This window comes from Choristoneura fumiferana, chromosome 2, assembly GCF_025370935.1.
Source record: "Choristoneura fumiferana chromosome 2, NRCan_CFum_1, whole genome shotgun sequence".
Taxonomy (NCBI): domain Eukaryota; kingdom Metazoa; phylum Arthropoda; class Insecta; order Lepidoptera; family Tortricidae; genus Choristoneura; species Choristoneura fumiferana.
The window spans coordinates 663,684-677,768 of record NC_133473.1 but is presented as its reverse complement, the minus strand read 5'-3'; the positions used below and the strand labels follow the sequence as shown (position 1 = coordinate 677,768).

The following is a 14,085-nucleotide window of genomic DNA, read 5'->3' as shown; positions in this document are numbered from 1 at the left end:
TTTGTTATTTAATAAGCATTAGTTAGTATGTTAGACTCTTTTTATCCCACTCCCCGAAATAGGGTTATGTGTTACGACCTGTGGACCGTCCGATAACATATCCTCAATTCCTCATGGTGTATCAGGGGATAGACCTAATATACAGTATTTTCGTTGGATCTCACGGGATGACCGTAAAAGTAACAAATTTGGAGTTGAAATAAAAAAATACAAAATACTCCAAAAACCAATCTTAATTTGATTGCTTAATTAGCGACATCTCTTGTCCGAGTGAGCGGTTAGTTCCGAAGGAGTGTTGACGTCTCTCGATGAGAGCTAAAACATAGATGTCGCTAGTGTCGCTGCTTAAGTGACTAAGAAAGAAAAAAGCAGGCTGAAATGTGTAGTCCATGGGAGAAATTTGTGTCTAGACTCCTGGTGTTGTAGGGGTATGGCACGCAGAACGGAATGCTGAGGACCTGGGTTCGATTCTCAGCGCTAGTCTCTTTTTCTGGGTTTTTTCTGTGCATCCATGTTTCAGTTTGTATTTGTTTCTTGGTTGGCTACGAAACGTGCTAGTGGGCATAGGCTCATTATATTCGTTACAAAGAATGTGTGTGTGTGTGTGTGTGTGTGTGTGTGTTTTCCTGACACGTTGCTATAACATGACCATGTTATGATACGGTGTTATATGTAGAGACCTTGAGATGAGCATGTGTTCAACAGTGGACGTGCCCTGACGATGATGTGGATTAATTGGTAATGCCAGTATAAACAAACTTCACAGCAGCGACAAGCGATTGCCCAGATTTATGCAGAATCAGTGGGTATTAACGTTTCTTTAGCGCCAAAGCCCGCCATTAAAACTGATCGCCTTTGTTCCTCCGGGATTAATAAATCACAACAGGATCCGTGTCCGGGGTAGGGAGGAGGCTAGAGAGAGTTTGGAACTCGAAAGCGAAATTGATACAGGCGAACAATTGATACCAGGGTACCTTTTTATAATCGATTTCGCTATGATTTCTTTTAAAAAAGTATGGGATGTCAACTTGAAATTAGTAGCACAATGTTCCACGCTGGTAAATGATTCAGTTTGTTCTTCTGTAAGTACATTAATTATTTCTATTGCCACTACAACATAAAATTTACCTATAATAATAAAAACAAGTTAAAATTAAAGATTGACAGCGTACTATTCAACCGATATACATAAAATCACACTACACCGCATAGGTACATTTTATGCTATTTGAGTATAGTCTTTGTGATGATTACGAGTGTGCTGTAAGCCTTTGAATTTTATGCGTAATATTTTTTTATTTAATAATGATTAGGGTTCGCAATATTTTGGCTAAAAGGAATTATGTCTAAAAATATTATAACATTTGATATTACGCGATCCAATAGTGAACCGGAGGAAATCACCATCATCATCATCATTTTCTCAGCTTATATTCCTCCTACTGTTGGGCATAGGCCGTATTTCCCACGCAGGCCCAGTGCGGATTAGGAACTTCATCACACCAATGAATTAAGGGGGAATTTGGGGGATATCCATTGACGTACAATATTTTAACCTTACATATCCGTTACTAATCGTGCACGATATTTGTGTCCTCTCTCGCGATTCATCCCTGTCCCGCACGGGGTGACTGGCTATTTTTCCCTGGCGTCGATTCTGTCCTGGGATCGTTTTATTTTAATTTAACAGGTGCGCGTGCGTCAGTGGCTCCGGAAAATGACCGGGCAAAATCTATTTTTGGAAAACTGAAATACAATGGGAATGCTTTGAATGAAGGTAACGACTACATTAGTGGTAAAGAGGGTGGTAAGTTATGTTAGTGGGGACTTTGATAGGCTCCTACTATTTCGTAAAAGTGAAGATATAACCAAGAAATGCATACGGCGTTAAACCCTGAAATTAACATTTTAGTATTAAAAATACGATTGGTTTTTTGGAGTCTTTTTGTATTTTTTATTTCAACTCCAAATTTGTTACTTTTACGGGTATCCCGTGAAACCACATCGAAAATACAAACTGAGACAGAAAAACCATCCCAACCACTGTCGAAAATTTAACTTGTACTATTTTTCCCTGAAATTTTGCGTGATAAATTCACGTTCCCAAAGTGAATGCGATATAAGCGGTAAATACCTTAGGGTATGTAATTTCAGGCAGTTTTCACCGGGAAATAAACTGTAGGAGCGATATACAGCGAGTGACCCGTACGTTGAGCTCGGACGGCACTGACAGGGAATTTGAACTCTATGCGGCAAGGCATAAGAGATAAGCGGATCAAAGTTGGTATTTTCTGTGAAGTTGCACCTGTAGATGGTTTAGATGGGGAGAGGACTATGCTCGGAGTTTATCTACGGAATCGAATCAGAAGTGAGGAGATACATAGAAGAACGGAGGGATGTAGACAAGCGAATTAGCTCGTTGAACTGGTAATGGGCAGGCCATATAGCACGAAGGACAGATGGCCGTTAGAACTGAAAAGTTCTCAAATAGAGGCGGCGGATCGGCAAGCACAGACTAGTAGGACGTCCACCAACGAGATGGTTCGATGAGCTGGTTAAAGCCGTGGTTCACGGTGGATGCAGGCTGCTTCCAACCGATGCAATTGGAGGTCTATGAAGGAGATCTATGTCCACAATGGACGTCCTATGGCTGATATATGACTTCTACAGGAAGTAATGGCAACGTGTCAAACGAATGTCAAAGACTCAAATCGAACCTCGATTGATATAATCAACCAACCAATCAAATCAAATCAGCCCACCACCCACTGCTCAGTAAAGGCCTCTTCATTTTCACGCCACTTTGCCCGTTGTGCTAGTCTACAGGGCTACTACGAAACTGGAAACTCGAAGTTCGTGTCGTGCGGCCCTCTGACACTTATACTATTTAATACGAGAGCGAGAGGGACGGCACGACACGAACTTCGGGTTTCCAGTTTCGCCGGATGTAATGATGACCCCACTTCCCACTAATATTATAAATGCGAAAGTTTGTAAGTGTTTGTTTATTTTTTACTTCATCACGTCTAAACCGCTAAATACATTAAGACGAAATTCGGTATACAGATAGTTTAAGCCCCGGGGAAGGACATAGGATAGTTTTATCCCGGAAAAATGCATGTTCCCGCGGGATAGCGATAACCGAATTCTATGCGGACGGGTGAATAATTATTTCACTACAAAACTTGTTATCACCTAAAATAAAGGTGCTCTACTACATGTACAGCCGTTTCGTACAATTTTTTTCGCAATTTTTTCATTTCTCAAGTGTCAAATTTCTCCGAAGTCAAAAAAAAACTCAGAATATTTTCTTAGGTATTGTTTTATAGAGCACAGTGTAGGTTAGGTTAGGTTTATTTTATGAAAGTTCCGAAAATGATATGGTTTCGGAGAAATTTCATACTTGGGAAATGAAACATTTGCGAATTATATTTTGCCGAAACGGCAGAGAATCGCTCTACTGTAAACTGTCCTCTTTTCATTTGGGCCACGTCCGGCCCTAACAGCGCAGGGCGTCGTCCAACACGCAGCCCTAGTTTACGGCGTCTTTAGCCTGGTTTATTTTTTAGTTTCCCCACTTGGTAGCCTCAACGTGTTGGAAACGGTTTGGGTCTTGCCATGCCATTAGTTCTACGTTATACTTCAAGTACTTTTGAGGTCTCAGCGTTTTTATCGGTTTAAATGGGACGCTGTCAGCGTTAGAGATAGGTGATCAATTTTGTACCTTGTCGCATTCTTTTTGTCTATCTTTTAAGACTTTGGGCACAAAGCTACGTGCATTTTTTTGAGTTCTTTTGGTCGGATCGTCATTCCCAAGTAAAACAATAATACCGAAAATACAAACTGAGACATGGATGCACAGAAAAACCAGAAAAAGAGACCAGCGCTGGGAATCGAACCCAGGTCCTCAGCAATCCGTGCTGCGTGCTATAACCCCTACACCACCGCTGGACAGGAATTTAGACACGAATTTTTCCTACGCATACATATCTCAGGTTGCTTATTTCTACTACGCTACTTATGCAGCAGCACTAGCGACATCTATGTAGAAATAAGCAACCTGAGATATGTATGCATAGGAAAAATTCGTGTCTAAATTCCTGTCCAGCGGTGGTGTAGGGGTTAGCACGCAGCACGGATTGCTGAGGACCTGGGTTCGATTCCCAGCGCTGGTCTCTTTTTCTGGTTTTTCTGTGCATCCATGTCTCAGTTTGTATTTTCGATATGGTTTCACGGGATACCCGTAAAAGTAACAAATTTGGAGTTGAAATAAAAAATACAAAAAGACTCCAAATAACCAATCATAAACAATAATACGCCGATAGTTTTTTTTTCTATAAACCAGCTAAGTAATAGTTTATTTGCTAGTTAACCAGAATAACATAAGACGCTCATTAAATAAATTATGAGGTATGATTTAACTGATAAAATTGAAAGTTTAAATTTTGAACATTACCATGTGAATGCGACTAAAATGGCGGTTAGACGCTAGTGAATTATATTGCTATTGCTTGCGACTCTGTCGCCAAATAAACCGTTCATCGCTATCCCGGATGAGCTGCAATTTTCTGGAATATTTTTTTTTTGTCTTTTTAGCGTCTCAAACTATTTCCGCATCAAATTTCATCGTAATAGGTCCAGTGGTTTAAGCGTGAATAGGTAACCGAGAGACAGAGATACGAAAAGAGTTACATTCGGGTTTATAATAATTGATTAGGATAAGCCACATGCAAATTTTCGCTATCATATTTACGTCTTTAAATAATACAATATAGCTATCTCAAGCACAACAAATACAAGTTCTACTACAAGATCCAATTTACCAACAACATTCCCGTGAGCTTTAATCGTTGAATTATTCAGAGCTTAGTACCTAATATCTCTGCCTTTTGGGTGTAGAACTTGATATAAGTTTCTTATTGTAGCAGTGTTCATTTGAATATAGATTTTCCTATAAAAATAGACTATTTTATTGCATTATCAATCGTAAATATGCTGATAAAATTTAGCGTTCACTTGTAACGAGCATTTAGAGAATTAATGAAATTCAACTCTCGACAAAAGTCGTCAAAGTCAAAGTCCAAATATCTATATTCAATTCAGGCTATAACACGCACTTTATGAATGTCGTCGAAAGAGAGATAGTAAACTGGAAGTTTTTAAATCATCATCCTAGCCTATAAATAATTACATTTACCCGAGTACTGCCTTTTCGCAACGTAACGTTTGGCAACCTGTTTCATTTCGCAACTTTTCATTTCGCAAACTCTAAAACTGTAATTATTTCAGGATTTATTTCAGTTCCATCGTGTAGAACCCTTTAGGTTAGGTTAGGTTAGTTTTAGAAAAATCCTGAAATATTTACAGTTTCAGAAATATTAAACAGTTGGGAAATTAAAAGTTGCGAAATTAAACAGGTTGCCAAACGTTATTCGCCGAAACATTAGTAAACCACATTTACCACTGCTAGGCACGGGTACCTTCTCAGAATCCCACGCAGGCCCAATTTGGATTGTGAACTTCATACGTATTGAATTACTTCATAGGTTCTCTCTACCGTGAAGCTCGTGGTAATTTTAAAATGTAGTTTTCACACACAATTTCGATAAATTCTGAAATGTGAGCCCGGAACCCACGATCTTCTGCTTGTGTGGCCATAATAGGTCAAACCATTATACTGCGGCTTTAACTCTTACAAACTTTAAATTTAGAATGCGTAAGTAGTAAGGCAAACAGCCGTGGTGGCCTAGTGGTTTGACCTATCGCCTCTCAAACAGAGGCTCGTGGGTTCAAACCCCGGCTCGCACCTCTGAGTTTTTCGAAATTCATGTGCGGAATTACATTTGAAATTTACCACGAGCAGTGAAGGAAAACATCGTGAGGAAACCTGCACAAACCTGCGAAGCAATTCAATGGTGCGTGTGAAGTTCCCAATCCGCACTGGGCCCGCGTGGGAACTATGGCCCAAGCCCTCTTGTTCTGAGAGGAGGTCTGTGCCCAGCAGTGGGACGTTATAGGCTGGGATGATGAAGGCATTCCATAACACATGCTGAGTGGAGACCCTTTTTCGGTGACTACTGGTATAACCACCATTACGATGTATTTTGTTGTATTTTATTGTTAACTGAAGTAAGTTAAATTACTGTTGGGGCCATTTTTCTTTCTTTCTTTCATAATTTGTTTTCTATTAAATTTTACGTCCATTTGAGATCGCAGGTTGCGTGCCCTCAAGGAGCCTGCACAAGCATCTAATTTATTTCTCATCCCGTGGGAATTTTGAAAAATAACTACATACATTTGAATAACTTTATAGTAATTAATAACGGATACACATTCATCTTGAAACTGAAACAAATCACATTAAATATAATGACCCGGATAACTCACGTCTTAAATCGAGTTTAGCTCGACATGTTTCGGGCTAATCCGTAGCCCTTCGTCTTCGGAGCAACGCGACTCAGCGGCTGCTGCAACACGCGCACTGCGCGCCGCCGCTCTGCTCGCGCGACTACCCGACGAAACTGACACCGGCACACAACTACCCGCGTTTTCATCATCATTACAACTGTCAAATGTAGGGTAGCACACAACACTAACAACATCGCTCTGTAAAGGTACGTTCACACACACCGATGACGCAGCACGAGTATTTAACACCGAACATGTCGAGCTAAACTCGATTTAAGACGTGAGTTATCCGGGTCATTATATTTAATATGAAACAAATCAGTTTTAATTTCTCTATCCCGCCGGGGCTTCCGAGTAACCCTTCTTAGTGTAGGTATATCTGCGACCCTCAAGGAATACGTATCTCAGATGTCGATTTCGGGCCACGAAATACTATAAAAAAACTGAATAAAATTTAAAAACCCGCAACATTGTCATTTAAAAATTCCATGTCTCGGCTGAACCGATTTTATCAGACCTAAGCACTATCGCAAGAAAACTCGCTATCACGCAAAGAAACATTGAAATATGTAAGTCCATCCGTTTGATAGCTGGCTAGCTAACAAGTAACTATCTAATTTATCACTCGCGCAACAAGCCGTTTTAACCTCCAATTTGCCTCTAGTGGCAACATTTTTTCCCCAACTCCTCCTACCATTAATATTCATTACCCGCGGATCCGCTTGACTTGATATAGCAGCTTGCCTATGTTTTAATAATCATTATCTCTCGGTGAATAACATTACTGAGTTAGGAGTTTTCACGCTCCCCACTACACTCAAAACCCAACAAATTCAACCTTAACATTTGAACAATTAGTATGTTGGGAGCAGAATTAACTAAATAAGGAATTCAAGCTCGCTTTTAAACCACATTCATTCAGTTTAGAGAATTTTGTACTGTATTTCCTTGAAGTTAAAGATCTCGGTGTGTGCAAAGTTTTGATTGAACAATAGGAAATTGGAACACATTGCACTGTTGAAAACAAGACCGGGAGGTTGTTCGATTCAGTTATGAACTATTATGTAGATGATTTCGTAGAGATTATTGAGAAGGGCGTCGTCTTGGTAAGTGAATTATTTAATGTTATGCTCGGTTAACATTTATTTGATGGTTATTTTATATAACGGATAATGTTGACTAAATTATTATTTAGGTCTCAGGGCACGGTTGTTTACATTATGTGTAACTATGCCAAACCAAGTGAATAAATAATATTATGTAGAATCGCAGATGCATCGCCGGTCCTCTGAGGACAGATCGCTTAGTTTAGTACCTAATATAACCTAAAACATAAGTCACAGGCATGATACCTTTATTCTTATGATGATGCGAGCATGAATCATGGCTCTGGTCCCGCGCGCGCCATAAATCTGCCGCATAAAGGAAGCAGGAAACTTTGTTTTTACCTAGACACCCAGATTAGGGAATTTGGAGACAGGACATTATGGATAAAAATTCATTGACCGAGCGAGCGTGACGCGTCTCCATTTTGGCTTGCGTAAAAATGCTTTTGTATATCCGGCTCGGCTGACTGTTTTCTAGTAATTACGCCTTATATACGCCCTACTGCTCAGACCTTCTCTCAGAACAAGAGGGTTTGGGCCGTCGTTCCCAGGCCCAAGTGTGGATCGGGAACTTCACACACACTAGAATCTGGTGGTGCAGGTGGTTCCCTTTACCGTAAAGCTCATGGTAAATTTAAAGATATCGGAGACTAGACTTGTTTGGTTTTTCCAATCTCTGAGATAGAAAAATTATTAGAACTGCAAGGAAAGAGTAGATTATACAACAAGAGCATAAAACGAGCCATTTTACCCGAGGCGTTCATATAGCCATCCGAGACGGTACGGCGAGGATGGATAGACAAGTGGAGGGGAAAACGGGTTTAATGCTAGAATATTACACTCTGCTTTTCACTCCAATTGCGAGGCGATAAAATAGCAACAGTGGAAACAATTGTTCACTTACTAGGTACCTAACTTTTATTTGTCATTTGATTGATTTTTATTTTTTTTTTTTATTGATTTCTAGTTTTACAGAAATAAAAAAAACATATAACAGAAACTTTTTTGTTACTGGCTGTTTACACCTTGGTCTTAAACGAAGATTTTTACTTTATGCACTAATAAAAAAATATTTTATGTCGTCTTGATCCAGAATAAATACGAAGTTTACGAGCATGAGAAGTGAAAAGATTATTTTGGCGTGTCTTCGGTATATTTATTATCTTTGACGCGTCCTCACAGCGCCAAATCTTCAAGACACGGCTGTCATGTTTCTACGAATAAATCTCGACATGCTGTTATTTATTAACTGATTGTCTAAAACTTGTTATACATTTTGGACATCCTACTAGTCAAAGTCAAAGTCAAAATATCTTTATTCAATTTAGGCTACAACAAGCACTTATGAATGTCAAAAAAAAAACTACCACCGGTTCGGAAAAACCTCTGCTGAGAAGAATCCGGCAAGAAACTCAACGAGGTATAGTATATACGAAAGGCTGGACTTTTATGATTTTGTGCGTCCTATTCATAATCTCACAGTGTGGTTAAGCGAAACACTTACCATATAGTAGTTACATAGACTCTGAATAGAAATTTCTGAATTTTCTGCTGCTAGCTGCTCAGGTTTGGCAGGATTCCAACCCCGTAGGCACATTTTAGTTTAGGCAGTTTTAAACTCAAATATTTCTTGAAGTATTGTTAAAGAATATTAAGTCATCTAGATCGGTTTTGTTTCCCTTGATGTTATATCTTACGTCATAAAATATTAATTTCAAATAGGAGTCCTAGAAACTACAGCTCTGCAAACTACCACTTTTCTTGGTATCTTACCATCCCAGCCTATATATGTCCCACTGCTGGGCACAGGCCTCCTCTCAGAACAAGAGGGCTTGGGCCATAGTTCCCACGCAGGCCCAGTGCGGATTGGGAACTTCACACGCACCATTGAATTGCTTCGCAGGTTTGTGCTGGTTTCCTCACGATGATTTCCTTCACCGCAAAGCTCGTGGTAAATTTCAAATGTCATTCCCCACATGAATATCGAAAAGCTCAGAGGTGCGAGCCGAGGTTTGAACCCACGACCCTCTGCTTGAAAGGCGGATAGGTCAAACCACTAGGCCACCACGGCGCTTATCCTTATGGTTTCTTATTAGAGTCTTAATAATCCAGACATTTCAGTAGTTTTTTGGGCCATTTCTTCAAAGCAAGGCTGATCATAGTGTTTTGTTATTTAAATGCCTTGTATCCATCCATACTTCCATACTATACTAATATTATAAATGCGAAAGTGTGTGTGTTTGTGTGTTTGTATGTATGTTTGTCCGTCTTTCACGTCGAAACGGAGCGACGGATCGGCGTGATTTTTGGCATAGAGATAGTTTATGGGCCAGAGAGTGACATAGGCTACTTTTTGTCCCGAAAAAATGCTCAGTTCCCGAGGGAACAGCGCGCAATAATCGAATTCTACGCGGGCGAAGCCGCGGGCAAAAGCTAGTTGTATATAATTGTATGAATTTTTATTGTTCACAAAACCAATTAAATTAACAGATAGCTAAAGAATAACATAAACGAAGGGGAACAAAAGGGTGGATAGGCAAGAGTAGAAACTTTAATGAAAATATATAAAAGGATCGAAAATTTTAAATTAACCGAAACAGTGCAATAAAATACACATACATAATATAGGAACACATTGTATGTGTAATTGTAATTGTCATATTTCGATGTCAAATTATTCTTATCTTTTTCATTACATGTACTGTTGCCATGATAATGTGGGCTATACAGCCAACTTATATTTTAGTCTCGTAGCTATTTTTGTATTTGATTTCACTTTGATTTGTTTTGTGTGACTTTCCGTAATTGCACTCTCCTGTGGCCCGGCGGAAGACCAGTGCTGGTTTTCAACCAGCGATATGCTGAGCCGGGACCTTTTTATAGCGGCAACATTTCCTATTGTTATTTTTACTTATTATGTGTCATTGCTGTTATAAATAAATTATTTTCTTTCTTTCTTTCTTTCTATAATATACGCAGCGGCACAAAATTTGGCCTACCTTATATACAAAATTTACTACACTGCAAACATTTGACGGCCAGATATTTTGCCGCTCAGTAAGTATAGTATTTTGTTAACTATTCCTTCTTCAAAGTTTAAATAATTTTGTGTGAAATGAGTGTCAACATTAACATGTCACTATAAAGTCTCCATGATGTCCTGTCTTCACAAAACGAATGGCGAGTATTTTTGAGCTCTAGACCCATAGCCAAAATTATCTAAGTAAGAATTTGGCCTGTTTTCTCTCCTTGTGAGTGTTGTGGAACTATGGTCAGTTGATTGCCGTCCAGCGGGTGAGTGGCAAGGCGCCAGCGCAGTGTCGGGGCGGCGCAGGTGCCGCCGACTATTGGACCTGAAAACATGCGCGGTGGTGCAAACACTGATTAAATACAACTAAAAATAAATAATAATGCATTGTTCGTTTAAATATTTAATATTATCCCTGTAGTGGCAAATAACAAGAATCAGTGTACTTGTATGTTTGTCAGTGTATTCGTATATGTATATACAAATGTTATACTTCTGTTACCTTAAAAAGTTCACCCTAATGGGCTCGTGTCTTCGGGCCCCCACTTCTTTGACGCGCTTCATCCCAGCCTATATAACGCCCCACTGCTGGCACAGGCCTCCTCTCAGAACAAGAGGGCTTGGGCCATAGTTCCCACGCGGGCCCAGTGCGGATTGGGAACTTCACACGCACCATTGAATTGCTTCGCAGGTTTGTACAGGTTTCCTCACGATGTTTTCCTTCAACGCAAAGCTCGTGGTAAATTTCAAATGTAATTCGCACATGAATTTCGAAAAACTCAGAGGTGCGAGCCGGGGTTTACCTCTGTTTGAGAGGCGATAGGTCAAACCACTAGGCCACCACGGCTTTGACGTGCTTCACCTTTGCAATTTTTGATTCGATTGACAAAATAAATGGCAGGTGGTAGGACCTTGTGCAAGGTCCGCCCGGATTGCTAGTGCTCACACTGTTGTGTTTCGGCGTGGAGACAGCCGGCGAAATTACAGGCACTTGAGGTGTCCCATCTTAGGCCTCTAGGTTGGCAACGCATCTGCAATCCTCCTGCTGTTGCAGGTGTCTATGGGCGGTTGTGATCTCTTACCATCAGGAGACCCACTTGCTCGTTTGCCATCCAGTCGAATAAAAAGAAAAGAAAGACGTCCGATATTTCCTAATAACCTTAGTGACCGGTGGTAGAGTTTTTTTGACATTCGTAAGTGTTTGTTATAGTCTAAATTGAATAAAGATATTTTGACTTTGACTTTGACAGACTTACTAAAATCATATTTATTCACTTGGGAAGCTAAGTAGGTACTAGGGCATTTCTATCTACCGTTTATCTCCCCGATTTCAACAAAATTTGGGAGGTAGACTCAGTCCATGATTCCGAGCTGGAATAACTAAGCTCTCCAGAAGTGTAAAAATTATAAAAAAAAATCGTAACAAAACGGATACATCCATACAATATCTTGGAGGCATATCTAGAAACCCTGTTTTTCCAGCTCAGAATCATGAACTGAGTCTACCTCCCAAATTTTGTCGAAATCGAAGAAAGAAACTCCGGGTACAACGGTAGATAGAAATGCACACTAATCGTTGATCCTGATTTTTGTAACACGTCCTCGTTGACAGAGTGGTCGTGATAATGGATGAATAATTAAATGAATGAATTAATGAATGATTTATTTGTATATCAGTCAGTTACAAAGTCAGTCAAAGGTACAAGTTAGTCGTGATAGTCGGTTGAGGATCCGTAGCAAACCTTTATGACGACTTTCTTGGGACAAACTTGTAGTGGTTTCCCCCTTCCACTCCGCATTCCTAGAATTTGTAATTCATAGTTGGCAATAGAAAGGGCTGCCGACTCTCACAATAGGTCATTGTGAAAAAAAAAACATTCTACTTTTCGTTTTAGACTTCCGCTTTCCGCTCAAGACTTGGTTTGCAGCTTCGTATCTACAAGACCCGGCTACCACCGAGGTATACTTCGTTACCGCAAGCTCCGGTGCCCCACTGTACCCGTCTAGTGTAGACGCGCCATTACGGACGATTTACTGACACATTCTAGATAACGTAATATATTCACGACTATTAACAGAGACCGGGGTAGTTTCGTCTAGGATGCATCGGAAGAAGGACAGACTGGAAAATGGGTGTCAATACGCTTTCAGTGTTACCTTCGTCATCATCATCAGCCAGAAGACGTGAAGTCTTGAACAAAAGCCTCACCCCTAGAACGTAACAATGAACGACCACTCGTCTTTTGGATCCATCGGTTGCGCGCAGCACTCGCTCTGTCCTCAGTTCACCTTGGGAGGCCTGCCAACGCTTCGTCTTCTGGTTTGTGGGCGCCACTCAAAGAATTTTCTGCCTCAACGGTTATCAGTTTTTCGAGCGATGTGGCCCGCCTATTGCCATTTTGACCTGATTCGTCATATTCCTGATTCGACACTTTCCTAAATGGTCATATTCCTAACTCGTCATTTTCCTGATTCGTCATATTCTTAACTCGTCATTGTACAGTCAAATGACCACCCAAAATCAATGTAATAAGTGCCCCGAATCGGTTCTGGGTGGTCATAAAAAAATAACCTTAACCTAACCGACTAAGATTTTGGCGAATAAAAACTTTGGTCTGTTTCTAGCACTGTATTATGGTTCTTATTATTTACCACAGAGGACTTAAATATTATAATTAATTTTGTGCAAGCAAATGTACATGGTATGACGAGTAAGGAATATGATGAATCAGGAATATGACGAGTTAGCAATATGACAGTTAGGAAAGTGTGAAATTAGGAATATGACCAATTAAGAATATGACGAATCAGGAACAAATCACCATTTTAACTTGCATATTTTCGAGCTATATCGGTGACTTGAGTTTTTCGATGTTTTTTTTTATTCCCGATTCTATCGCGCAAAGAAACTCCCAGCATAGCTCTCTCCATAGTGCTAGTCTCTGTTCTGGTATTGTGAACATCGTGTAATCTTCTAGAGAGAGTAAAATATTCTTAAGTTGAAAAATGCTAGTCTTTCGAGGATACTTCGTACAGCGTGTACCAGTGTTGATCGGAGTCTAGGGTTTCATTAGCCGTAATAGCGTAGGCGAGCGGCACTACACCTCTTGCGCCTGAGCTCCTCAAACTTATGTTTGTGGTTGTAAGATTGTGTATAAAACTATTAATCTGACTGCAGATGAAAAATGTTTAAATATTTATAGGTGTTGTCGATTGTCAAGTAAAATAAAGATTGCTAAGTAAATAAGACAGAAGTAGGACTGGGCCGGGCTGGACATGTCTTTTGCATGAATTTGGACCGATGGTCACGAATCGTGACTGAATGGGTTCCGAGGGACGGACAAAGAAGTAGAAACAGACCCAAGAGGAGACGGCAGAACGACCTGAGTGCATTTCAGCTCGATTGGCGGGTGCATGCTCAGGATAGGGAAGAGTGGCGGAGGAAAGGGGAGGCCTTTGCCCAGCAGTGGGAAATATTACGGGCTACATGAAAAAAAAAGCTATAGTATGATTACCTACAGAAAAAACTATAATAGCTTGTCC

At 40.2% G+C, this 14,085-nt stretch overlaps 1 long non-coding RNA gene across 1 annotated transcript; it reads right to left on the bottom strand.

Annotated features, from left to right (window-relative positions):
* Nucleotides 1-10,206: 10,206 nt before the first annotated feature.
* Nucleotides 10,207-10,482, bottom strand: LOC141445417 (uncharacterized). Its single transcript, XR_012453319.1, has 2 exons — nucleotides 10,388-10,482; nucleotides 10,207-10,324 (listed from the first exon to the last, which is right to left on the bottom strand). It is a non-coding gene; the product is annotated as an uncharacterized lncRNA (long non-coding RNA).
* Nucleotides 10,483-14,085: the final 3,603 nt, after the last annotated feature.